The sequence below is a fragment of the Podarcis pityusensis genome, assembly GCF_964106645.2.
Source record: "Podarcis pityusensis genome assembly, chromosome: 3".
NCBI lineage: Eukaryota > Metazoa > Chordata > Lepidosauria > Squamata > Lacertidae > Podarcis > Podarcis pityusensis.
The window spans coordinates 12,370,251-12,394,896 of NC_138026.1; the positions used below are offsets into that span (position 1 = coordinate 12,370,251).

The following is a 24,646-nucleotide window of genomic DNA, read 5'->3' on the forward strand; positions in this document are numbered from 1 at the left end:
GATCAGATTTTTAAAAGAAACTCTCCATAATATAATAAATACAAAATTGGGAATGGTGTTTATATAATTATAATGCAAAAAACCCTGCTAAATTGATAAAAGTATAAATATTTATCTAGGTAAAGGTAAAGGTAAAGGGACCCCTGACCATTAGGTCCAGTCGTGGCCGACTCTGGGGTTGCGGCGCTCATCTCGCTTTATTGACCAAGGGAGCCGGCATACAGCTTCCAGGTCATGTGGCCAGCATGACTAAGCCGCTTCTGGCGAACCAGAGCAGCGCACAGAAACGCCATTTACCTTCCCGCCAGAGCGGTACCTATTTATCTACTTGCACTTTGACGTGCTTTCGAACTGCTAGGTGGGCAGGAGCAGGGACCGAGCAATGGGAGCTCACCAAGTTGCGGAGATTCGAACCGTCAACCTTCTGATCGGCAAGTCCTAGGCTCTGTTGTTTAACCCACAGCACCACCCGCGTCCCTTATTTATCTAGGTGCCTGCATTTAATTTATGTCTGAACATGTTTTATGAGACTGGGACTCACTCTTTAGAAAACAATGGTGTCAAATGCAGCCTAATTTTTATAACTTCTTGTTTTGCTTGCATTTCTTTCTTTTTGCAACTTTGGCCTTTTGAGGAACATCTGGAATAGTCACTCTAACTTGAAATGTGAAGGCAAACATGAAAGCAATTTTAAAAAAGGAACTTCCCCTCCTCCTTGGAAAACCTGGGAAGGAAGGGACCTTTTAATGTGATCTTGTTAGCCTTATTACAAGATCTTGCATTTCAGACCTGATTGTTCTGTTGCTGCATGTTGAGGGCTAGATACTTGGCTCTGATCCAGAAAAAGCCAATTGCATTGAAACCTCATTGGAAACAAAGGGAAAAATTAGCTGTGACTCATGATTAAATTAAAACGCTGGAACTGAAGCATAAACAGGCCAGGTTCACAGGGCACATCAGTCCAGCCTTACTCAAACTTGTTGTCCCCCTTCCCCCAGATGTCTTGGGTCAACTGCCATTGGCCCCAGCCAGCACGGCTTCAATCCTCAACTTTTATTTGCCCCTTGTAGGTACAGAAGCTTACTGTTCCATCTGCCATCACTGGCAATTACTGTTTCTGCAGAAGCGATATGCCACAAATACACCAAACTTAGGCTCGTAGGTTGTTCTTAAGTGCTTAAAAAGGTAAAGGGACCCCTGACCATTAGGTCCAGTCGTGGCTGACTCTGGGGTTGCGGCACTCATCTCGCTTTATTGGCCAAGGGAGCCGGCGTACAGCTTCCGGGTCATGTGGCCAGCATGACTAAGCCGCTTCTGGCGAACCAGAGCAGCGCACGGAAACGCCGTTTACCTTCCCACCAGAGCGGTACCTATTTATCTACTTGCACTTTGACGTGCTTTCGAACTGCTAGGTGGGCAGGAGCAGGGACTGAGCAATGGGAGCTCACCCTGTTGCGGGGATTCGAACCGCCGAACTTCTGATCGGCAAGTCCTAGGCTCTGTGGTTTAATCCAAAGCACCACCCACCTCCCTGCTTAAGTGTTAGGTTCTACATATTCTTAATATGGTAAGTAAAATTTAGGTTTCATAATTTGAAACTGCGTGGATTTCAATTTTGCCGAAAGTCTATATTCTCTCACCCCCTCCAGCACAGACCCTGGCAGCTATTTTTCTCTGTTTCCCTAACATTTCTGCAAATACTGGTTTGATTCGTGACATCCTCCACTAGCCCCAAGAAACAGCAGATTGGCAGATTTTAGGACTTTCCATTTCTCTGTAGGTTAACAGCATACCACTTCAAAGTGGTGTCTCTTTGGGTTGGTGTTTTTTTTTGGGGGGGTGGGGGGTAGTTAATGAGAACATATGTGTTCAATAGCCGGGATGCATTTTGACAAACAGCGCTTTTCGCGATGCGTAGTACAAATGTGTTGTAACCTGGCTGCTCAAGCCCACTGTTTTCCCACTAGCTTTCTGAAATGGTTCGTCCAGTTGCGATATAACACTAACATGCTCAGAGCTCTCACCTGATCTGAGTGTCGGTAAAAGGCCCTCTAAGAGAGATGTAGGAAGTTTGTCTTGTTGCTTTATTCTCTCCCACCCCACCCCCTCTATTTTTTCTGTGCACTGCTCAATTACAGTATAATTGAATATTATTCTGTGTTTGCCCATTATCTCTGTTGAGCGCTCTCGAAAAAGGTTCCGTTCACTCCAAAAAGCATAGAGCTAAGATAAAAGTCTTGCAACAGTGAGCAATGGAGCCTCCTCTCCCCATTTTTAAATTCTTTATGGTGCTTCTCTTCCCCCTTTGGTCTGGACAACACAGCCTTTTTCTTTAACCCCCAGTCTTTAGACTTGGCAGGCTCCCTGCCCCCATCCCACCCCGGTCTACCTTTGGCGTTTGTTATTAGATAATGTAGACAGCAAGCATATGTTTTTTAAATGATCCCAAGTAAGTCATTTTTGTTATTGTTGCTGCAAAATAATTCAATAGCATTCCACTACTGGTTGTGTCTTTTCTGCATTTATTCCATGGGGCTCTTGAGGGGTTTGCTAGTATCTTTCAAACTGATTAATTCACAAAAATGAACGAGAAGAGAAATTACTTCTTTCCCCAAGGAAGTACAAATGCTAGCCTCTCTCCTCCCTTCACAACACACATTTCCCCGTCTCCTGAGAATCCAGTACCCTAAAGAATTCATTATGGTAGGCCCCATTCCCTGGGGATTAACATATTTTACCAACTGGAGTCTATCTTATATGAAACACATGGCTACAATTAGTTATGATGTTTTCATTCAGTTTGTTGGTGGCTGTAAAGATAAAAAAATGCAAATGTTTCCTGGGTAGCGCCTTAGGAATAAATTAAGGCTGATGGGAGTACAGGGGTACCTCGGGTTACAGACGCTTCAGGTTACAGACTCCACTAACCCAGAAATAGTACCTTGGGTTAAGAACTTTGCTTCAGGATGAGAACAGAAATCGTGCAGTGGTGGCAGGGCGGCAGCGGGAGGCTCCATTAGCTAAAGTGGTGCTTCAGGTTAAGAACAGTTTCAGGTTAAGAACAGACCTCCGGAACAATTACGGTAAGTTCTTAACCTGAGGTAAAGTAAAGGTGAAGGGATCCCTGACCGTTAGGTCCAGTCGTGGCTGACTCTGGGGTTGCGGTGCTCATCTTGCTTTATTGGCCGAGGAAGCCGGCATACAGCTTCCGGGTCATGTGGCCAGCATGACTAAGCCGCTTCTGGCGAACCAGAGCAGCACACGGAAACACTGTTTACCTTCCCACCAGAGTGGTACCTGTTTATCTACCTGCACTTTGACTGTGCTTTCGAACGGCTAGGTTGACAGGAGCAGGGACTGAGCAACAGGAGCTCACCCCGTCGCAGGGATTCGAACCGCCGACCTTCTGATCGGCAAGTCCTAGGCTCTGTGGTTTAAACCACAGCAAAAATCCTCTAGTTCAAGCCAGTCAGGTTTACACAGCAATCTGTAGCTCTCTCTTTAATGAGTGTGCAGCCGGTTTGCTTGCCAGACAAATAGGAAGGCCATCGGATGATTGTCCCTAATCCAGTTTGGTTGCAGAAGCAGTTGACAGACAGCTGGAAAATCCCACCCACCCCTCATATATTTTTGTATTTTTCTCTGTGTATGTGTGTAAATAATATGTCTTTCACCCATAGCAACCATACAGGGTTTTATAAATGAAGCATTGTTGTGATTGTTTGAACAACGTTTAAATTTTAATCCACTTCCTGAAACTTCTTTTTAGTGCAGCAATAAAGAACAAAGCAACAATGTGTTAAGTTTTCTTTTCGCCAACACATTGCTACTATGAACCTGTTCATCTTGGGCACTTGGAAAGCTTAACTGTGATTAAGCCTTTGATTTCTTTTTCTTTTTTAAAAAGAACAAATTAAATAGGTGCTTGTACTGTATTTTCTTTGAGAGTTTGGAATGCCCCTTTCTCCCTTTCACAGTCTTAGGGGAACTCCTAAATTTGCCGAACTACAGAAATAAAAATTAAAAAAAAATCAAGGGGGGGGGGGAGCATAAACTCTGTGTTGTTGTTGTTGTTGTTGTTGTTTTGGGGGGATGAACTAGGGATGAGACCACAAAACAGACCAATAAGGTCTGAGCCATGGAATCCTGCCGGAATGTTTCCCCAACCCTTTCATAGATTAAAATAGGTTTGTGTTGCATACAGATGCCAGTTTAAGGAAATTATTTAATGCAATTGTGCCTTCCTTAATGGTTTTAAAATTTAATAAAATGGATTTTTTTATCCAGTCCTTCAGGTGTGGGATTAATTCTGGCTTCTCTCACCAGCCAATACACTTTTTCTGCCCCAAACGTTGAAACAAATTAGTAACCAAAGCAAGATAGGTGGCCTCTTGAATTTTGAGACGCTATCTCGTGCTTTACTCCCATGAACTTGGCAGATAGAAATGAAAGTTTTTATAACCTTGAAGTAAGTGTATGGGAAAATGCGGCCGAGAAAGACAGCGTGAGGCTTAGGGGTTGTTGTTTTGTTTTTTTATAAAAAGACAAACCATTCAAAACACACCCACCCGCCCCTCCTCCTCCTCCTCCTCCTCATAGGAGCACAAATAACTCAATATCCTTGAAGAGCTGTGGACTAGAAAATAAATGTAAGATGAAAAATACATTACTTTGTGCCCACAAAAGTATTTAAGAAAGTAATTAACAATTAGTTGGAATGCAACAGGAAATGGAAGGAAGCTTGTTCCCTCATCTCTTTCCCCCGAAGACCAGCAAGTTTTAATTATTGTTATCTTTATTTACACTAATTGTCTGGAGCTGTTTGGAAAGGATGGAGGAATGGGAAAGAATTGAAACCTGAGGTGCCATCTCTGTCTCCTTCACGTATCACACAGGTCTTGGCTGCTGAAGATGTGATACTGGGCACCTCTTCCTAAAGTGCTTGCAAAAGCTGCAAGCTTGTCGGATGAGATTTAGAAGCCTGATGGTGCAAATGAAGGAAGCATCTTGGTTGTTGACCAGAGAGGAAAGGAAGCGTTTCATACAGCCTGTGGACATCTATATCTCTTCCTGCCTGAAATTGTAATGTAAATGCAGGGCTGGTTTACACATCATACAAACATTAACAGCTCTGCTGGACTAGGCAGAAGGCCCATCAAGTCCAGCAGTGAAAACAGAACCCAGCATCTTTAAAGTGAGACGATCAAACAAACAAAAAAGGTGGAATCCCAGGTCGTTTCCAGATGACCTGCTCATTAAACATTCTTCCCGAAGTCTTTGCACAAAGCTTGTAGGAAGGTTGGCTGTTCAATGGGCATTCATTCAGATTTGATTGGAGGGAGGTTAGACAATATCCCTACTTTCAGGTACATTCTTCTGGCAATTTGTTGTTGTTTAGTTATTTAGTCGTGTCTGACTCTTCATGACCCCATGGACCAGAGCACGCCAGGCACTCCTGTCTTCCACTGCCTCCCGCAGTTTGGTCAAACTCATGCTGGTAGCTTCGAGAACACTGTCCAACCATCTCGTCCTCTGCTGTCCCCTTCTCCTTGTGCCCTCCATCTTTCCCAACACCAGGGTCTTTTCCAGGGAGTCTTCTCTTCTCATGAGGTGGCCAAAGTATTGGAGCCTCAGCTTCAGGATCTGTCCTTCCAGTGAGCACTCAGGGCTGATTTCCTTAAGAATGGATAGGTTTGATCTTCTTGCACAATTTACTTTACTGCAAAAAGTCCATTTAGGGGTTCGGCGGGGAAGCAGCTGTGTTGGGCAAAAGCGCCGATTCCGTACACCCTGGGCAATATATGGCAGCAGAAGATTTTGCAAACAATTTAGACACCTGTTTTTCCTGCTTGAGCCCTTGTGCAGGATGAAATCCCAAATGTTGATAACCTCCAAGGAGAATGTAGCTGGAATCGTGCAGTGACTGGAAACAGGTGGGAACTGGGGTGTAGAAAAGATGTGACAATCTAAAAACGGGCAATTGTCATGTGGTTTATTTTAGTTGAACGATTGGTGAAGTTTGCTTTAGTGGGAAGATAAGATCTGACTTGTGGGGCATCTTATGATAGTTGTGGTTATAATGGGTGGTGTATGATCCTTGTCTACGAAGGACCAAAACATTTAGCGGAACAGTGGAAGCTCCATTTGATCTTTGCTAATGAAAAGTGCACCATTCCAGGGGAAAATAAGTGCGTTTCAGCTCGAATGTGGTGAAATAACCCCACCTATCTCTGTTGAGTGTACTTTAGAAACATGTTGTTCGTAGATGGTGGCTGTAATTTTCTCTCCTTTTGCAGCGTGTTTATGGTTTATTTGCTTCTAGCAGTGTGTTTATGGAAGCTGTGTCTGCTCACAGGCAGCAAGGCTGGAAAACCTCAAATATTTGTTTGAAAATGCCATTTTTATTTGCCTGAAATTCAGTTCTATGCAGAGTTGGCTCTTAACCATTGAAGGTGATTTCTAAATCGTTTGCAGTTGTTGTTGTAGTTGTTGTTTTTAAAGCAATCTTATTTTACCATCTTGACAAATAGTATTTGCAGACTGTCATCTTTTGGCTTCTTCCCTTTCACACTGTTATGGTGCTGTGTATAAATATAAGTACCGAGGGTGTACAAAACAGGCAACTCCCGCCAGGTCATGTCAACTAGAATAGGCAAACTGTGTGGCAGGGATGTCTGCCCCTTGCCTTTTGCATCTTCCTCCATAAGTAATGGGGGCAGGAGTCTTCCTGCAGCCAGGGACATAATTCAGTTATGTTTCATGGCTGCGTTTGCAAGGACCTGGTCACTGTCATACTTCATTAACTAGATGATAAGAGAAGTGATTTCACTTTCACTCACATTCCCCCCAAATCTGTATCTCCCTCTGGCCATGTTTGTGATTGCCTGTTCTCTGCAGAGCCTTAAATTAAGCGAATATTGAACTGCACATGGGAACTATTATCATTTGTCAATTGCATAATCATGCTTTGTCATAGAAACTTGACAAGAGGAGCCAGTCCTGGTGTTCTGTTGCTGCCAAACCATGGAGACGATGTGCTTTGGTGACTGTGCTTACTCTCTCTCTCTCTCTCTCTCTCTCTCTCTCTCTCTCTCTCTCTCCCCTTTTCCTTTACAAATGAGAACAATGCATTAAAAAATGTGTCCATGCTGTGAAAACAACTGCATTATAGAATCAGAAATGGTTGTGAGGGAAAGATTGCTGGTGGCAGTCAACCAAACTGTTTTGGTCTATAAGGACATCACACCCTCCAACATTTTTCTAATGAAAATGGGGATGGAAATATATTTATAACAACAACAAAAAACACACCAATTTATTACTTATACCCCACCCATCTGGCTGGGCCTCCCCAGCCACTCTGGATGGCTTCCAACAGGATATTATAAACACACTAAAACGTCAAACATTAAAAACTTCCCTAAACAGGGTTGCCTTCAGATGTCTTCTAAAAGTCAGATAGTTTATTTCCTTGACATCTGGTGGGAGGGCGTTCCACAGGGTGGGCGCCACTACTGAGAAGGCCCTCTGCCTGGTTTCCTGTAAGCTCACTTCTCACAGTGAGGGACCTGCCAGAAGGCCCTCGGAGCTGGACCTCAGTGTCTGGGCAGAACGATGGGGGTGGAGACGCTCCTTCTAATTTACATTTCAAAATATTCATTTAAACAACCTTAAATCAATGACTTCCCTTCTTCTCTTTCCATGTTCATTTTGCACAACATACATCCCTGCATATTTTACATGCACTAAACCATTCAGTATCCCATAGTTACATCCATTAAAACCTATTTACACTGTTGAATTTATCTTAATGCTACCAGCATTTTTTAAATTACATAATTTTCATCTATATATTCAATAAATACTTTCCAGTCTTCTTTAAACGTACGTTCTTCTTGTTCTCTTATTCTATATGCTAAATCTGCAAGCTGCACGTATTCCATCAGTTTAAGTTGCCATTCTTCTTTGATTGGGACCTCACTCGTTTTCCATTTTTGGTCTAGAAAAACACGGGCTGCAGTAGTGGCATACAAAAATAACCTTTCTTGACATCTGGGAATTTCCATCTGAATTATCCCGAACAAAATGGACTCTGTTTTGGGGTTTTTTTTTGGAAAGGTACTTTTAAACCTCCCCCCCCCCAATTTATTATATATCATTTCCCAATACTCTTTTACCCTTGTACAAGTCCACCACATATAATAAAACGTACCCTCAACTTCATTACATCTCCAGCACTTACCTGATTCGGACTTATACTGTATAAGTCCTCCTTGGAGGTTTTTACACAGAGGTTGGATGGCCATGGATGCTGTAGTTGAGATTCCTGCATTGCAGGGGGTTGGACTAGATGACCCTCAGGATCCCTTCCCATGCTACAATACGATGATTCATTGTTGTGGGAGATATGAACCTCCTGACAATCCTCTCCATGGGATTTGGTGTTTCTTTAGTCTTCCTCAACATGGTGCCCTCTAGATGTTGTTGGGACTCCATTTCCCATCAGCTCCAGCACGTATAGCCATAATAGTCAAGAGCCTAACACTATTTGCAGGGCACTGGGTTGGGCTGCAGTGGCCCACAGTGACATAGGAGGCTGGATTATGCCATGTTAGACCATGGCCCATTTAACTCATTATTGTCTTGACTGAAAGGTAATGGCTTTCTGGGGTTTAATCTCAGCCCTGTCTGAAGACTGAGCTGGGTATTGAACCTTGGGACCATGGGGAAAAATTATGTACACTTGAAAACATTGACAGCATTGAGATGAATTCAACAGCGTAAATAAGTTTTGATGGATTTGATAATGGAATACTGAATGGTTTAGTTTTTGTAACATATGCAGGGATTTATGGTATTGTACTGGGATGCAGGTGGTGCTGTGGGGTAAACCACAGAACCTAGGACTTGCCAATCAGCAGGTCGGCGGTTCGAATCCCCGCAACGGGGTGAGCTCCCGTTGCTCAGTCCCTGCTCATGCCAACCTAGCAGTTTGAAAGCACATCAAAGTACAAGTAGATAAAGAGGTACCACTCCGGTGGGAAGGTAAACAGCGTTTCCATGTGCTGCTCTGGTGTGCCAGAAGCGGCTTGGTCATGCTGGCCACATGACCCGGAAGCTGTATGCCGGCTCCCTTGGCCAGTAAAGCGAGATGAGCGCTGCAACCCCAGAGTTGGCCACGACTGGACCTAATGGTCAGGGGTCCCTTTACCTTTACTATGGTATTGTAAAATGAACCATGGAAAGAGAAGAAGGGAAGTCATTGATATTTTAAGAATGTTTAAATGCGGATTTTAAATTGTAAAACAGAATAATTAATAAAAATTATATAAATGAAAAAAGAGAACCTGGGACCTTCTACATGCTGAGTAGAGGCTCTCGCCCAGAGCCTGTGAGCTCGTTCTGCCCTTCTGCTTCATGGCTAGCTATTTTGTGGAAGGTGGAGCTGAAGCATTTGCCACACATGAGAGTGGGGAAAGGGGGGGGGGAATCCTGGAGTGCGAAATGTGGCCCACCATCCTGCAATTTCATTTTGCCTCTTCTGTGGTTGTGCACAACCACGGCAATGCACTGCCGTGGACCTCCGTGCCGTTTTATCTTGGCTTGGAGAAGCTTCTGGCTCTGGGCGAGGAGCTGTGGAAGGGTGCTTAAAGCTCACATCTCCCTGTTGCCAAGGCAACAGGGTGATGCTTGCTCTCTTTCAGTGTCATGCTGCAAGACTTCAGCACAGGAGAGAGAGCCTTGCTCTCAGGCAAAGTGCACTTGTCTTGCTTCCAGCCCTGCGCTGCAAGGCTGCAGTGCAGCAGAGGGACAGAGGGAGATGGGTATTCTTGTTGCATCTCTGAAAGGAGCCTGTTCATCCTGTTTGGCAGCCTCTGAAAGGGGGCTGCAAAGCTCCAGGATGTAATTTGACTCAGCCCCAGCTTTCTGTGCTATTACAGTATTATTTTTTTGGACAGCAAAGGATGCACTCCAGTTATTGCTTTGGGCATGTGCTACTCAACTAAGTTTGGGAGTACCTAACTTGGATGAAGCTGGCTTTTGAGCACTCCGTGAAAATGAAACTGGGGTACAGTTTGAATTCATGTGCTTTTTATTTTATTTTTACATTTACAGTCCGCCTTTCCCCCAAGGAGCTCAAAGCACGGAACACAATATGCCATCCTGCCCATTTTATTTTCACAACAGCCCAGTGATGCAGGTTAGGCTGAGAGACTGTGACTAGCCCAAGGTCCTTCAGTGAGCTTCATTGCTGGGTGTGAATTTGAACCCTGGTCTCCCAGGCCACAGCCCAGATGCTTATCTAGCCAGTGTGGTGTAGTGGTTAAGAGCGGTGGACTCGTGATCTGGTGAACCGGGTTCGCTTCCCCGCTCCTCCATATGCAGCTGCTGGGTGACCTTGGGCTAGTCACACTTCTTTGAAGTCTCTCAGTCCCACTCACCTCACAGAGTGTTTGTTGTGGGGGAGGAAGGGAAAGGAGATTGTTAGCCGCTTTGAGACTCCTTAGGGTAGTGATAAAGTGGGATATCAAATCCAAACTCTTCTTCTTCATTAATGGTGCTGAATACTAGCAAGTTGCATGGAAGTTTGCGGTCAAAACAAACAGAATTGAGATGTGAGGAGCTGGGCAGAGAAATGGACAGGTAAAAGGCTCACAAACATCAGCTTGGAGCTGAAGCGGAAGGTGACGTCCTATGTGTGGAGGCAGGTTAATGTGTCTGTAGCGATCATGTGTTTGCGCCCCCCCACTGAAAAAGCAAGCAAGACCTAGACTGTGATGCAAAGGAACGCTTTGTCCACACTGCACTCACCCAATCTACAGCTAGTCCTAGGAGGAAAGTTCCCATTGCTTTCTGCAGAGGCATCCCGGGGAAAAATTACAATTTCAGGGGTGGCGATAGTGACTGAGGATTTTCAGTGGGACTGCCGTGTTGGGGAAAATGTTAATCCCTTCCTTGTGGACTAAAATGCTGGTCCTGCTTTCTCCCCATCCCCTGCTATTGTTATAGCAAAGGACTGAACATGCACACTCTCAACATCTTTTTTCAGGCTGTTAGACCTGCATGGAGCAATGTGAAATGTTGGCGGACTTCAGATCAAATTACGTTTTAAGGATGCACTAAAATCTTGGGACACCAGCCTGCCCTCGTTTCATTTATTTCATTAGGTTTAAGTGCATGCTTAACTCCTGTTGCAATCAGCGATTAAACCTTGGATTGTGCCCTTGGCTATCACTTGATGTCATTAATGAGGAGATGCCCAAGTTGTGTGTTTTGAACAGCGCCGTAAATATCAATTGTGGAAATGCAATTTAATTTAGAGTGCTGTGAACTTCACCGTGCCACATTTTTCACTGCTTCTTGTTTTTTTCTTTTCTTTTTCATAGACAAAAGAGCTGTTCTTCACAGCGAGAGCTACTAAGATGTGAACTTGATTGAAAAGGTAGGTATCCTCTCATGTAATCTAACTGAAAATTTGCAGTGTACTGAGAAATGGTGGAACCTCCTGGTACATGGAAGTGGAAATAAAAAATGGCTTCTTTCTCAGAGGTTTAATTGGGGGCTGTTAGGAACAGTTGAAACAAGCTGTCTCTGAATACACAGAATACAAAGCTGCCCTATTTCTGTAGTAACTACTGTCTTTTATTTTTAATTTATTTAATCATTTTTTCAATACAAACAACAACCGCAAAAGGCACAACAAAAACCACAATAACACTAATAACACAACGTGACAATTCAGACTTGAGTACTGGTATACCTATGACTACACCTTTTTAACAATACTTCCCCACCTCTCCTCCCCCTACTTCCCACCACTGTCTGTCTTATCACTTAAATATTCCTTCCAGATTTCTTCATATTTATCCATTCTTAATTTGTGTCGACATGCAATTCATTCATATGTAGCTAGTCTGTCCATATTATCAATCCATGTGCTCAATGGAATCTTTTTGTGGCTCTTCGAATTCATCAAAGCAAGATTTTTTGCTTCTAATATGGCACAGTACATCCATTTTTTTTTGACCCCTTGTAATCTCCCATGTTTCTGGAATATAATTGGGGGCTGTTAGGAACGGTTGAAACCAACATTCTCTGCTTTCCTTGCTCCTCTGTTTCTGAATACACAGAATACAAAGCTGCCCTATTTCTGTATGTTTTGCAGCTGAAGCAAAAGGAGGGGAGAACCTTTGGTTCTCCAGCTGTTGAACTACAGCTCTCTTCAGTCATAACTACTGTCTGTGCTGACTAGGCTTGATGGGAGATGTAGTTCAGCAGTATCTTCAGGGGCAACTTCCCCCAAATCTCCAGTAGCTAGTTTTCTACCTTATTGGATGAGGCATCAGCTGCTTTTTAAAAGTAAATTGTGGATGTGCAGCTCTGCCTCCCCTCCCAGATTGACTCCCCTGTGCCTGCAGTTTGTCAACTTAAAATTGGGACCCGTGTGTGTGTGTGTGTGTGTGTGTGTGTGTGTAGGCAGGCAGGCAGATAGGGAACCCTTTGCATTTCTGTTCCAGATCAGACTTCCTGCACTTGTTTGCACTGCAGCGGGGAGCTCCAATTTGAGTTCCACAATTTGGATCAGAATTGTGGCAGGGGGAAAAAGGTTTAAGCCCCCTTTCCAGGTCCCGATCCAGATTGGCTCCCCTAAACCTGCATTTTTATTATTATTATTTTTTTAAGTAATCAAGAAATGTGTATGTGTCCAGCTCTTCAAGTTTGGCTTCTTACAGATTGTGCTTCACACACAATTCACCACTGTGCATTTCAACCCTGGTTAAGAATTAGGTTTTGCCGCTCAGTGGGATTTGAAAGCCTGAGGCAGTGAAGGTTTTGTAGGTAGTGGCCTGGTTCTCACATCACACTAAACTGTGGTTTGAAACAAACTATGGTTCACTGAGCATGAGTACTATTTTAAGCATGCTGCTTAAAAATTCTTGCAGTGTTCCTCCTCCACTCTTACTGCCATCATGCTGCAGATGAAACAAACCAGAGATTGGCTTGTCCTGTTGTCTGAACCCTCGCTCTTGGTTTGTTTCTCTCCAAACAATGAACAGTAATCGAGGTTTGTTCTTGGCTATTTGCTTGCGATTTTCTCAGAGGCTGGTGTGAAACATATGACAAGCCCAAGATGACACCGCGAGCCAGACTCTGGCTTGTTTCATTTGTGGCATAACAACAGGAGAATGGGAGGTGCACCATGGGAAATTTTTGAGCAGGAATTGATACCCATTCACATTCAACTATAGTTGGGTTGTTGTTTTTTTTAATGCTGTGGTTTAATGTGACGTGCAGACCTTGGACCAGTGTGTGTTTGAGTAGGTTTTCATTTATATGTATATAAATATAAAACATGCCAGAATAGAACGGCATCTCATTAGTATTTTAGATGTTTACTGAATTTGATGTGCCTAGCAGGAACGAAGTCTGCGTACTGGGGATTTAAAAGAAGAGATGGCAGGGGGGAAGGATTCATCAGTCCAAAGAATGTAGCTGGATTTTGCATGCTTGTCGCCAAATGAGACTCGAGGTGTCTGCATAAAGTTCAGAATAATTCTGTGTTACAGAATGACGGAGCAGTTTAGTTGCTGAAGGATGCTTCTGGCAATTTCTGTAACGGAAGGGCAATTTGTGTCTGTTGTACAAATTCCATCTGATTTCTGTCAATCAGGCCTGTGTGATTTGGTACTTGTCAAGCCAACAAACCAGCCCATTGGCAATGGAAGGTGGCCCAGCAATAATTAGATATACCTTTAAGTTTTGCCACATACCTGATACTGCCCAAACACCTGGGAAGCTGGTGTTTTTGGCTCAGTAGATCCTAGTTGTATATGTGTGGACAGGGGTTTGCAGAAGGTAACTTTTTAATTTTACTTTACTTTTAGCGTTTTTAAAATAATATTATTTAAATTTAGTTTTGGGAGTGACTACAGCTCTCCTAAAAAATCTCTCTCTCTCTCTCTCTCTCTCTCTCTCTCTCTTGTTTTCTCATTCATAAATGGTGACAGCTGACTCTTCAGTGACTCCCTTTCATTAGAAATATGTCCAGCAGACAGAAAAAGCATGGAAGTGTAGGAATGTTATGGATAGTAGGAAAGGATATCTTAGATAGGTATTATGCTTCCTTCACTCACACCAATATGGTGGTGTAGTGTGGTGTAGTGTAGTGGTTAAGAGCAGTTTACTCGTAATCTGGTGAACCGGGTTCGCTTCCCTGCTCCTCCACATGCAGCTGCTGGGTGACCTTGGGCTAGTCACACTTCTTTGAAGTCTCTCAGCCCCACTCACCTCACAGAGTGTTTGTTGTGGGGGAGGAAGGGAAAGGAGAATGTTAGCCGCTTTGAGACTCCTTCGGGTAGCGATAAAGCAGGATATCAAATCCAAACTCCTCCTCCTCCTCCTCCCCTTCTTCTTCTTCTTCTTCTTCTTCTTCTTCTTCTTCTTCAATATAGCTGGAAGCTAGTTTGCAGATTTCTTTGAATCTCTTAGTTAAGATTATATCATGGTGTCCCCTTTAATCCCTCTTAAAAGAATAAAGACACAAGAGTCTTTCTGACTAAAGTAACAAAAACTTGACTCACATTTCAGTTCACAATTTGATCCCTGAAAGGCAGGCTTTACATAGTAGTTACATAAAGAGTGAGTTCATCTCAAACAGAGACTAAACTCATGTGCTGCTGGCTGAGAGTCAGCAGACAGCAAAATGACATTAAGAAGACAAAATGGCTGCAGGAGAGCAGCATGGCAGCAAAATAACAGCAAGACAAGTGAGCAAGTGAAGCAAGGAAATCAAGACTGAGAAAATGGCTGCATGACTCGGCTCTTTTATGGAGTCAACCAGAGCCACGCCCATCTAGGTACGTGGGTGGTGCTGTGGTCTAAACCACTGAGCCCCTTGGGCTTGCTGATAAGAAGGTCGGCGGTTTGAATCCCCGTGACGCGGTGAGCTCCCGTTGCTGTCCCAGCTCCTGCCAACCTAGCAGTTCGAAAGCATACCAGTGCAAGTAGATAAAGAGGTACCGCTGCAGCGGCAGATTGCAGAAAGGCAGAAAAGCAGAAAAGTAGCATGCACTGGCAGAACACACCAGTGGTTTAAGCCAGTAGTTCTATAATTTTCATAATTTTTATTAATTTTTCTGTTTTGCGTTTTATAAAATTCATTTAAACAACCTTAAAATATCAATGACTTCCCTTCTTCTCTTTCTACGGTTCATTTTGTATAACATAAATCCCTGCGTATTTTATGTAACTAAACGATTCAGTATTCCATTATTACATCCATCAAAACTTATTTACACTGTTAAATTTACACTTATTTACACTGTTGAATTTATCTTAATGCTGTCTACGTTTTCAAATATACACAAGTTTCCCTCCATATAATTAATAAACATTTTCCAATCTTCTTTAAATGTATGTTCTTCTTTAAAGACCGTAAGGTCCTCTGTGGGACATACTAGGAGAGGCGGTCCCGTAGGTACGAGGGTCCTAAAATCAAACAAAAATCAAATGCTGTCTTAAAAACAAAAGAGCAGCTTAGTAAAACTTGAGGAGGAAGCAGTGAAACGCAGAGGCGAAAGTGTATCAAAAAAGGTTGGGTTTGGAACAGAGGATCTGATTTGGGAAGCAAACTGCCGGGAAACATCTGCTGAGCCTTCTGTGCAGAGAGGAGCAGCAACCAGGAGCTCAGTGACACAGTCTCCTGCAATAAAAGCTTTCTCAGTGGGCCTCCCCCCCCCCCAGCCCGCCGGTGCCTCCGATTGGGTGCTGCCAAGATGCGGCATTATCAAGCAAAGCCCTCTGGCAGGACTTTCTCTGTGTCTGTTGCAATGCCGTCTGATGCGTTTGCAATGCCAGTTGGCCAGCAGGAATGCCCATCGCCGTGATTCTTCCTTAATCTGGTTATAAAAAAAACTATTCTTCTCGGTCTGGTTTTGCAAGCACTTTCCTTCAGTACAACTATAGATCTAATTGGGGCTGAGCCAAAAGTGTGCAATGTCTTGTGAAAAACTTTTGCTCCCCAGTGAATTGTACCCCTCTCCGTGTGTGTGCGTGTGTGTGTGTGTGTGAAGTGTCTGTGTGTATGTCCCTGGCCTGCAAAAGGGGACAAAATTGTTTTTATTATCTTGTTAGCTCTATTTGTAGCCCGAGTTGTGTTAAAATGGATCTCGAGAGTTGCAGGATGCAGTGCACACATAGCAGTGTTCCAGTTAAATACACCTATTTAATCAAATTAACAATAAGAGCAGTGTGAGAGCTTATCCCTTCCCACTATGTAAAGGTAAAGGACCCCTGGACGGTTAAGTCCAGTCAAAGGCAATTATGGGGTGCGGTGCTCATCTCGCTTTTCAGGCTGAGGGAGCCAGCGTTTGTCCACAGACAGCTTTCTGGGTCATGTGGCCAGCATGACTAAACCGCTTCTGGAGCAACAAGGCACTGTGATGAGTGCCAGGGCTCACGGAAATGCCATTTACCTTCCCGCCGCAGTGATACCTATTTATTTACTTGTACTGGTGTGCTTTTGAACTGCTAGGTTGGCAGGAGCTAGGACAGAGCAGGGATTCAAACTGCCAACCTTCTGATCGGCAAGCCCAAGGGGCTCAGTGGTTTAGACCACAGAGCCACCTGCGTCTCCCTCCCACTATGTAACCCAGGGCTTCCCTGCCTGGTGAGCTCTTCACTCTGGTGCATTTAGAGCTCTTCCCATCCTCAGAGCCCTTCTGAGATCTATTTATTTAAGCAGTCTTACTTCCCTATTAATCCCTTTATTATCAGGTGAGCAATTCGCTTCTCTTCCCCATCAGTTAAACCCCTCCCCTTGATTTGCCACTGGGGTGGCTAGACCTCAGATTGCTGCCTTTTCCTTCCTCTCAAGCTGTGCCTAAGTCACCGTGGTGAAGTTTGCCCACAGCCTAATTCCTGTTTCTCCCACTCCTTCTTTGCCTTTGCTTCCTCCCTCCCTGGAACCCCCTCTAAATATGCTACAACTTTATCCCCTGGATGGTTAATTTTCCCTTCTTCTCCAGCGAGGAGACTTTCCCAAGCAAGCTATCTCATAAAACAAGCGGTTAGTGATCTGCATACTAATGACCCTTTTGCACATAAACTGTTTTTTTTTTTAACACCCTGAATAGAAAATCCACACTGCAGAAGTCTCACCTCTAGATCTAAGGAAACAAAGAGGTCCTTCTGCAGGTCCTTGTGTTAGAGGGGTACCTTGGTTCTCGAACTTAATCCATTCCGGGAGTCCGTTCGACTCCTGCAACCGTTCAAAAACCAAGGCCGGCTTCTGATTGGCTGCCGGAGCTTCCTGCACTCAAGCAGAAACTGTGTTGGATGTTCAGCTTCTGAAAAACGTTCGCAAACCAGAAAACTGACTTCCGGGTTTTGTGGTGTTCAGGAGCTATTTTGTTCTGCAACAATGCGTTCGGGAACCAAGGTTTGACTGTATACAGTGGTACCTCGGGTTACATACGCTTCAGGTTACATACGCTTCAGGTTACAGACTCTGCTAACCCAGAAATAGTACCTCGGTTTAAGAACTTTGCTTCAGGATGAGAACAGAAATCGTGCGGTGGCGGCGCAGAGGCAGCAGGAGGCCCCATTAGCTAAAATGGTGCTTCAGGTTAAGAACAGTTTCAGGTTAAGAACGCACCTCCGGAACGAATTAAGTATGTAACCCGAGGTACCACTGTATTGGGGATTTAAAAGCAATGTATGGTTTTACAGCACTGGTAATGTCTCTGGTAACAGAGAGCTGCCAAGCAAGCAGTAATTAAGCAGCAGCAGCTCCCTTAATTGAACTACACGACCCAGCTGCCCAGCAAATTGGCTGCATGCGTAATTCAGGCTTCTATCGTTTTTAAAATAATGTCAGGCAGACAAAAATAGATAAAAATGTACCTTTGCGCAGTGATAGGAAAAAGGGTGCCGGAACTCACCATGAAGTTGTTACAGCAAGCAGCACACTCATAACCAGTGCTTTTCTTCTAGAAAAAAAAGGTGCCATTTCTGCGTACCCCTGAGTACCCCCGGGGGGTTGGGGACAGTGCTGCCATTGTGGTAAGTGAGTTTGGAAGAAAAACAATCAGTCTAATACAGTGCATAAAGACATACAGTGGTACCTTGGTTCTCACACTTAATCTGTTCCAGGAGTGCGTTCGACTCCTGAAACCATTCAAAAGCCAAGGTGCAGCTTCCGATTAGTTGAAGGAGCATCCTGCACTCAAGCAGAAGTCACGTCGGATGTTCGGCTCCCAAAAAACATTCACACACTGGAACACTTATGTTATGTATTAAGATTAGTGGCAGTTCTCACTCAGGGCCACCAGTATGTAAATGAAGGATTGCAAACTGTTGCTCCTGATTGGTTAGCTAGTTGTGAGTTATTACTGTTTCAAGTTGCTTAGTATTATATAAAACAGCCAGCTAGGTTGCAGTCAGTCTGATTCCAGGAGAAGTTCTAACTGCTGCAATAAAGAGCTGTGAATCCAACAGAGCTGTGTCCTTTGTCCATCTTTTCCACTATTCAACAACTTACTTCTGGGTTTGCAGTGTTTGGGAGCTGATTTGTTCAGGAGCCAAGCCGTTTGAATACCCAAGGTATCACTGTATTGGCTTTCTTCAGATGTCGGGGTGAGCTATAGTTTAGTGGGACACGAATGAGCCTAGAGAGGCTTGGGCTTGTGTGCCCCCTTCCGCTATTTATTTATAAAAAATACTTGTATCCCACAATTTCATTTTTTTAAATAAAAAAAAATCAAAGCGGTTATATCTATGTGATAAAAGCCACATAAAAATGGAAAATCACAGACCTCCAGTTAACTATTAGTATTAGACTACATATTAGGGACGCGGGTGGCGCTGTGGGTTAAACCACAGAGCCTAGGGCTTGCTGATCAGAAGGTTGGCGGTTCGAATCCCCGCAACGGGGTGAGCTCCCGTTGCTCGGTCCCTGCTCCTGCCAACCTAGCAGTTCAAAAGCACGTCAACGTGCAAGTAGATAAATAGGTATCGCTCCGGCAGGAAGGCAAACGGCATTTCCGTGCACTGCTCTGGTTCGCCAGAAGCAGCTTAGTCATGCTGGCCACATGACCCGGAAGCAATACGCCGGCTCCCTCGGCCAGTAAAGCGAAATGTGCGCTGCAGCCCAGAGTCGTCCGCGACTGGACCTAACGGTCAGGGGTCCCTTTACCTTTACATAAGCCTAGTAGCATTAAAATGTTTTCAGGAAATACTTAAAGGTTAAAACAGAAGGCTGAATCTCTGTTGGAAGATCCTTCCAAAGAACTCGGCTGATGACACTAAAGGCTTGGCTTCATGTTGATGTCAAGCTAGTCTTGCCAATTTGGAGAACTACCAGTGATGGAACTGTAGATAATCTCAGTGATCAAGCTAGGATAGCAGGTTTATATGCTTTATTTGGACTGATTTATGTTGGCGATGGAAATTTGCTTCATATCATTTCCATCTCTGCTTCCAAAGGTCTCATCCTGTAATTTCAAAGTGAGACCTGGAGAATTTTAGGGACTTTTATTGCCATGGAATTCTACTCAATATGATCCACCGCAGAACTCTGACATATAGTTAGCAGAGTAAAAACTTAAACACGTTGCAGGATTCCCGAAAAATAGACCAGCAGCAATTGTCTTTCACCCAGCAGAGCTTTACTGCTACTGAAGGCAAATGAAGAAAATGGTCACAAATCCAATACATTCAGGATTGGCACTGTCCATAAGAAATCCAGTTGCAGCAGACTTAACTTAAAATTACATTAATTTACAATAAGTCTAAACCTTAGCACTAAGCATACTATGTACAGAACACCACATTAGGAGGGAAAGAAAGAAAGAAAGAAAGAAAGAAAGAAAGAAAGAAAGAGAAACCCTGGCTCCTTCTGGCCCTACTTTTATAGTCAGCATGACCTTGACAGAAGAGATAAGAGAACCAATTTAAACCAGCTGTACTCAGCTTCTCTGAAGGAATAACCCAAACACCATGAATCTTCTCCTTGTTTATTTCACATAGAGAAGCTTCCAGAACCCTTCCAGAGCCAGTGTGGTGTAGTGGTTAAGAGCGATAGACTAGTAATCTGGTGAACCGGGTTTGGGTCTCTGCTCCTCCACATGCAGCTGCTGGGTGACCTTGGGCTAGTCACACTTCTCTGAAGTCTCTCAGCCCCACTCACCTCACAGAGTGTTTGTTGTGGAGGAGGAAGGGAAAGGAGATTGTTAGCCGCTTTGAGACTCCTTAGGGTAGTGATAAAATGCGATATCAAATCCAAACTTCTTCTTCTTCTTCTTCTTCTTCTTCTTCTTCTTCTTCTTCTCTTGAATTAATTAGATAGGAAAGATCTCTACACATCAGATCAATGCTTTCTGCACTAAAAAATGTAAACCATCAGTCTTTGGGCCATAAGTGTGTCCTAGAATTGTAGAGTTGTAAGGGACAACGAGAGTCATCTAGTCCAGCCCCTTGCAATGCAGGAATCTTTTAAGCCAGAATGAGGTACCAACTCACAACCCTGAGATTAAGAGTCTCATGTTCTACCAACTGAGCTGTCCCACATAAAGTAAAGTTTGATCAGCAGGTTGCACACTGAGGACGATTCTGGCAGTTGCTCTTAATACTGAAGACAGACGTTTTAGCAGGTTTGGGCTTGGAGAGTCATAATGTGCTATTTTGACTCTTGTGAAGAAAGAATGGAAGGGGCTGGTTCATCTTTTGTCTAATTTGCTTTGACCTGGGTGCAGCTTGCTGCTGCCTTTTAAAGGGCAACGATCAAGTTGCAGCCAGGCCCAATTTCAAACCTAATTTTCGGCTGGACTCAAACCGAACCTAGCAACTTATTAGTTAATTTAACATTGCTATATTTTTACTCCCGGAGAGAGGTGCTTGTGAGGTATTCTGCTTCGGGTGGCAGAATAATGTGGTCAGCCTTGAGAATGGTATAGCTTGATGGGAGGGTGGTGGCCTCATTTTACTCTTTTGACTGCAGCCCTGGATCTAACCCTTCATTATGGTGCCTAGGGAACAACTTGCACCTTAATATCAGCAAGACAAAGGAGATGGTGTTGGACTTTCGGAGGAAGAGAGGAGAACTAGCCCCACTGTACATCGGGGAGGGCTGTGTGGAGAGAGTCTCTTCCTTTAAATTCCTAGGAGTTTATCTCAGTGAAGACCTAACTTGGAAAATCAATACAACCCAGGTGGTTAAGAAAGCCCAACAGAGACTCCATCTCCTCAGAGTATTGCAGAAGAATGATGTCAATCAACATTTGATGATCTCCTTCTACCGGTCAACAATAGAAAGTGTCCTTTCATACTGCATCACGGTGTGGTATGCTGGTTTGACATCAACTGACAGGAAGTGCCTACAGAGGGTGGTGAATACAGCACAAGATATTATGGGCCGTCCCGTGAATCCGCTGGATGAAATAGCAGAAGAACGTTGCCTCAGGAGAGTGAGGAAAATTCTCAGGCATGATTCACACCCTGGCTGGCACTTTTTTGATCTCTTGCCCTCAGGCAGAAGATATAGAAACATGATTAGTTGCACCAACAGGGTAAAGAACAGCTTCTATCCATGGGTTGTTAGGCTGCTGAATGAAAAGATAACAACAGGGCAACTGACTTTCGGGTTTGGTGGGTATGCGTTAGTAAATGAGGGGAATTAAGACTAAGAGAGCTGAGTGGAGGGTGCTCATGTAATCTCACTGTATACAAGTTGTACAAGTGACAATAAAGTATTTCAATTTCAATTAGTTCATTTCTGTTGGGATGGATGCACCTGTGGAATGCCTGTGTCAGCTTCATCCTTTCTGTGCTGTGTCCCATAGGGATCTGTGTTCTCTCCAGTACTATTTAACATTTATATGAAACAGTCGGTTGATGTGATCTATAGCATTGGAGCTCCTTAGCAAAACATCTAGGACAAGTGTAGCTGTCTGTCTTACATCACTTCTCCAGGGGTCGAATGGATGAAGGCCAACACACAGAAGCCCTGTGGCCGCAATTGTAGTGTTGACTGTTTTACAGTAGCTTTTACGATGGGTTTAAAAAAATGGGTTGATGGTCTGTTTGGTTTTCCTAAGGGTTGCTGCTTAAGAGTATTACATTTCCCTGTGAGTTATTGGAAGCCACTTCAAAGTTTGTGACGAGGTAGAATATAAATTTGCAAAATCAATAGGGACTTGACATAAAAAGGGGCCCACAGTATGTGCAAAGGGAAGGGCCTGGTGGCTTCATGAGAGAAGGTGCTCCAGGGTATCCTTTTCAATTAAGTTCAGTTCTGTGGTTACATGGCATCACTTTATGTATCTGAGTGTTAAGGGATACCTGGTTATTTAAGCCATAGATTTCAGTGGCGTGCTGCCAACTGACTTGGCTGGTCCACTAAATGTTCCTGGAGTATTAAAGTATTGTAGCCTGGTGCCTCCTTCCCAAAGTCAGGGGAAGCTTCTGCCTGGCTTAGGGAGGGAGTGCAACAGGGTCCAAAAGCCCCCCCCACCTTTCCAAAACCTATCAGAGGTGCTGATTTGTGCCCATGATTGAGGGGGCCCAGAATGCACTGCATGTGTGTGATGTCATGCGTTCGACGTCACATCGTCGGGAGGAGGCCACACGCCTCATCAACATTGAGGGGGCCTGGCCCCCTCCCCACAGTTATTAAGGGGATGGAAGACGCCTCGGCCCTATAGAGTTGGTGCCTGGGTTGCCTGCCATTTGTTGCAAAGGGAAATGGCATCTCTATCTTTGCCTGCAGAATGAAGTGAGGCTGCAGCACCAGAGAGAGCCCTGAAAATATGCTGCCACTGCTCGTTCACGTTTTGAGATAATAGGGGATGAAATGCCAAGGATTGCTAATTAAATAAATGCAATTGAAATTGTTTTGCTTAGGCCCTGTTCCTGACCACACCTCCAAGTTGGGCTGGTTTTAAATCACGGTCTACATCGTTGTCAGAAGATCATTAAAAAAACAACAACAAACATTACATCAAGCTCCCTAGCTACTATTTCCTAAATATAAGTGCATGTTGCTTAATATAAACAGTTGACTAGGACAAGCTGATTCTCTTCAAGCGGGAAGAGAACAGGCAGGTTGAGTTTGACTTCCTTTGAAGGGCAGAATCGATCTTATAGAATCAAAGAATTAGAGAGCTGGAAAAGACTCCCAAAGGCCATCTAGCCCAACCCTCTCTGCAAAGCAGGAATGAGAAAGAGCAGAGCAGGCTGTGTTGAACCTGCAACTGCTCAGCCACAGCTTGTAACATCCTAGTTTGGAGAGGAGTGCCCAGATTTTGACTCTGCCTTCTGACGAAGAGCAGGGTTGAGGGACCCTGTAGTAGTAAGGCTACAGCCACTGCCAATCTTAGTTTTTATGTTTTATTACTTTCAATCGCCTCTCCAAGGCATCAGTTGTCTTGAGTGGTGGACCTGGGGGGGGGGGAGGGCGTTTAGACCAGAGGTCAACTATGCTGGTCACTGTGGGTGCCCATTAAGGTGGGCACCCTTCCTGAGTTTCAGTTGTTGGGGAAGGGGTCAGCATCCTCTTATTGACCAGCGCTCTGACGGGGCACCAAGAATGTGGCACCATGCTTCCATCCCTTGGTGGCAAGGTGTGATGGCCTGGGATTCTGGCTCGGACTCAGAACCAGAGGAGTCTCAGTCTGCACCAGATCCTTTGCCTCAGGCATCATCTGAACCAAGTCTGGGGCCTGACCCTGAAGAGTTCCAGTCTGCACAGGTTCCCCTGCAACAAACACCAGCTGGGCCGAGTCAGGGGCCTGAGCCTGCCCTGGCTCCAGATGCGGGGATTACCTCGTTGCCTTCAACTGGGCCATCAATCACAGCTGCTCCACTGCTGGTTGGGTCAAGGGAAGCTGAGGCAGCCCCTGGGTCTAGTAACCCACCGATGTCTCCCGAGCTGCAGAGACTAAGGTCTGAGAGAAGGAGAGACCTGAGTATTTGCAGGAGGAGTGCTCACCTTTGGGTGAAACAGGGAGGTGAGTCGCCAGGGGATCAGGACCGGCCGTTACCCTGATAAAAGGCTGTCAGACCCTAACCCAGGTTGTGGGAGCAACACTGCTGTATGCCAGATCCTGCCTGAGATCCTGTACCTCTCCTTGCCTGGTTTCCTGCCTCGTATCCTGCCTTGGCCCTGTCAGATGACTCCTAGCAGAACCTTCAGATTCTGGACCAGTCCTGGACCATGTTTCACGGGTCCTGGCCTAGCACACAATGTCAGGGAAACTGTCCTCTTCTACTGTGGAGGACCAACCACACGACTGGGCATCATTCCATACCAGTGGCTCAATGCCAAGACGAGGCAAGCAAGAAGGAGGAACCATAGAATTGTAGAGTTGGAAGGGACCGCAAGGACCAACCTCCTGCAGTGCAGGTGGGGCTCAAACCTTAAGTGCCAGGGAACTGGACTCCAGACAAGGCACTCCTGCATCTCACCCACAACTTATTTTGGAGATCATTCGTCTTCTCTTGCCCAAGAGGCATCAGTGGCCTTGAGCCCCCATCAGGCTTTGAGAACCACTGTCAAACCACCACCACCACTGATGGCTGGATAATCCACACAGAGGGAAAAGATGCTGTGGTACTTCTTGGGAAGAAAGTGGGGAAAGGAGCAGGTAAG

The 24,646-nt window shown here is 44.6% G+C and overlaps 1 protein-coding gene across 11 annotated transcripts in view; it reads left to right on the forward strand.

Annotated features, from left to right (window-relative positions):
- Nucleotides 1-24,646, forward strand: part of PLCB4 (phospholipase C beta 4) — a 235,918-nt gene that overhangs the window by 36,868 nt on the left and 174,404 nt on the right. For all 11 annotated transcript variants that reach the window (XM_080998990.1, XM_080998986.1, XM_080998985.1 and 8 more), the window contains exon 2: nt 11,388-11,443. The gene's annotated coding sequence lies outside the window, so the exon portion shown is untranslated. The remainder of the gene's footprint in view (nt 1-11,387; nt 11,444-24,646) is intronic.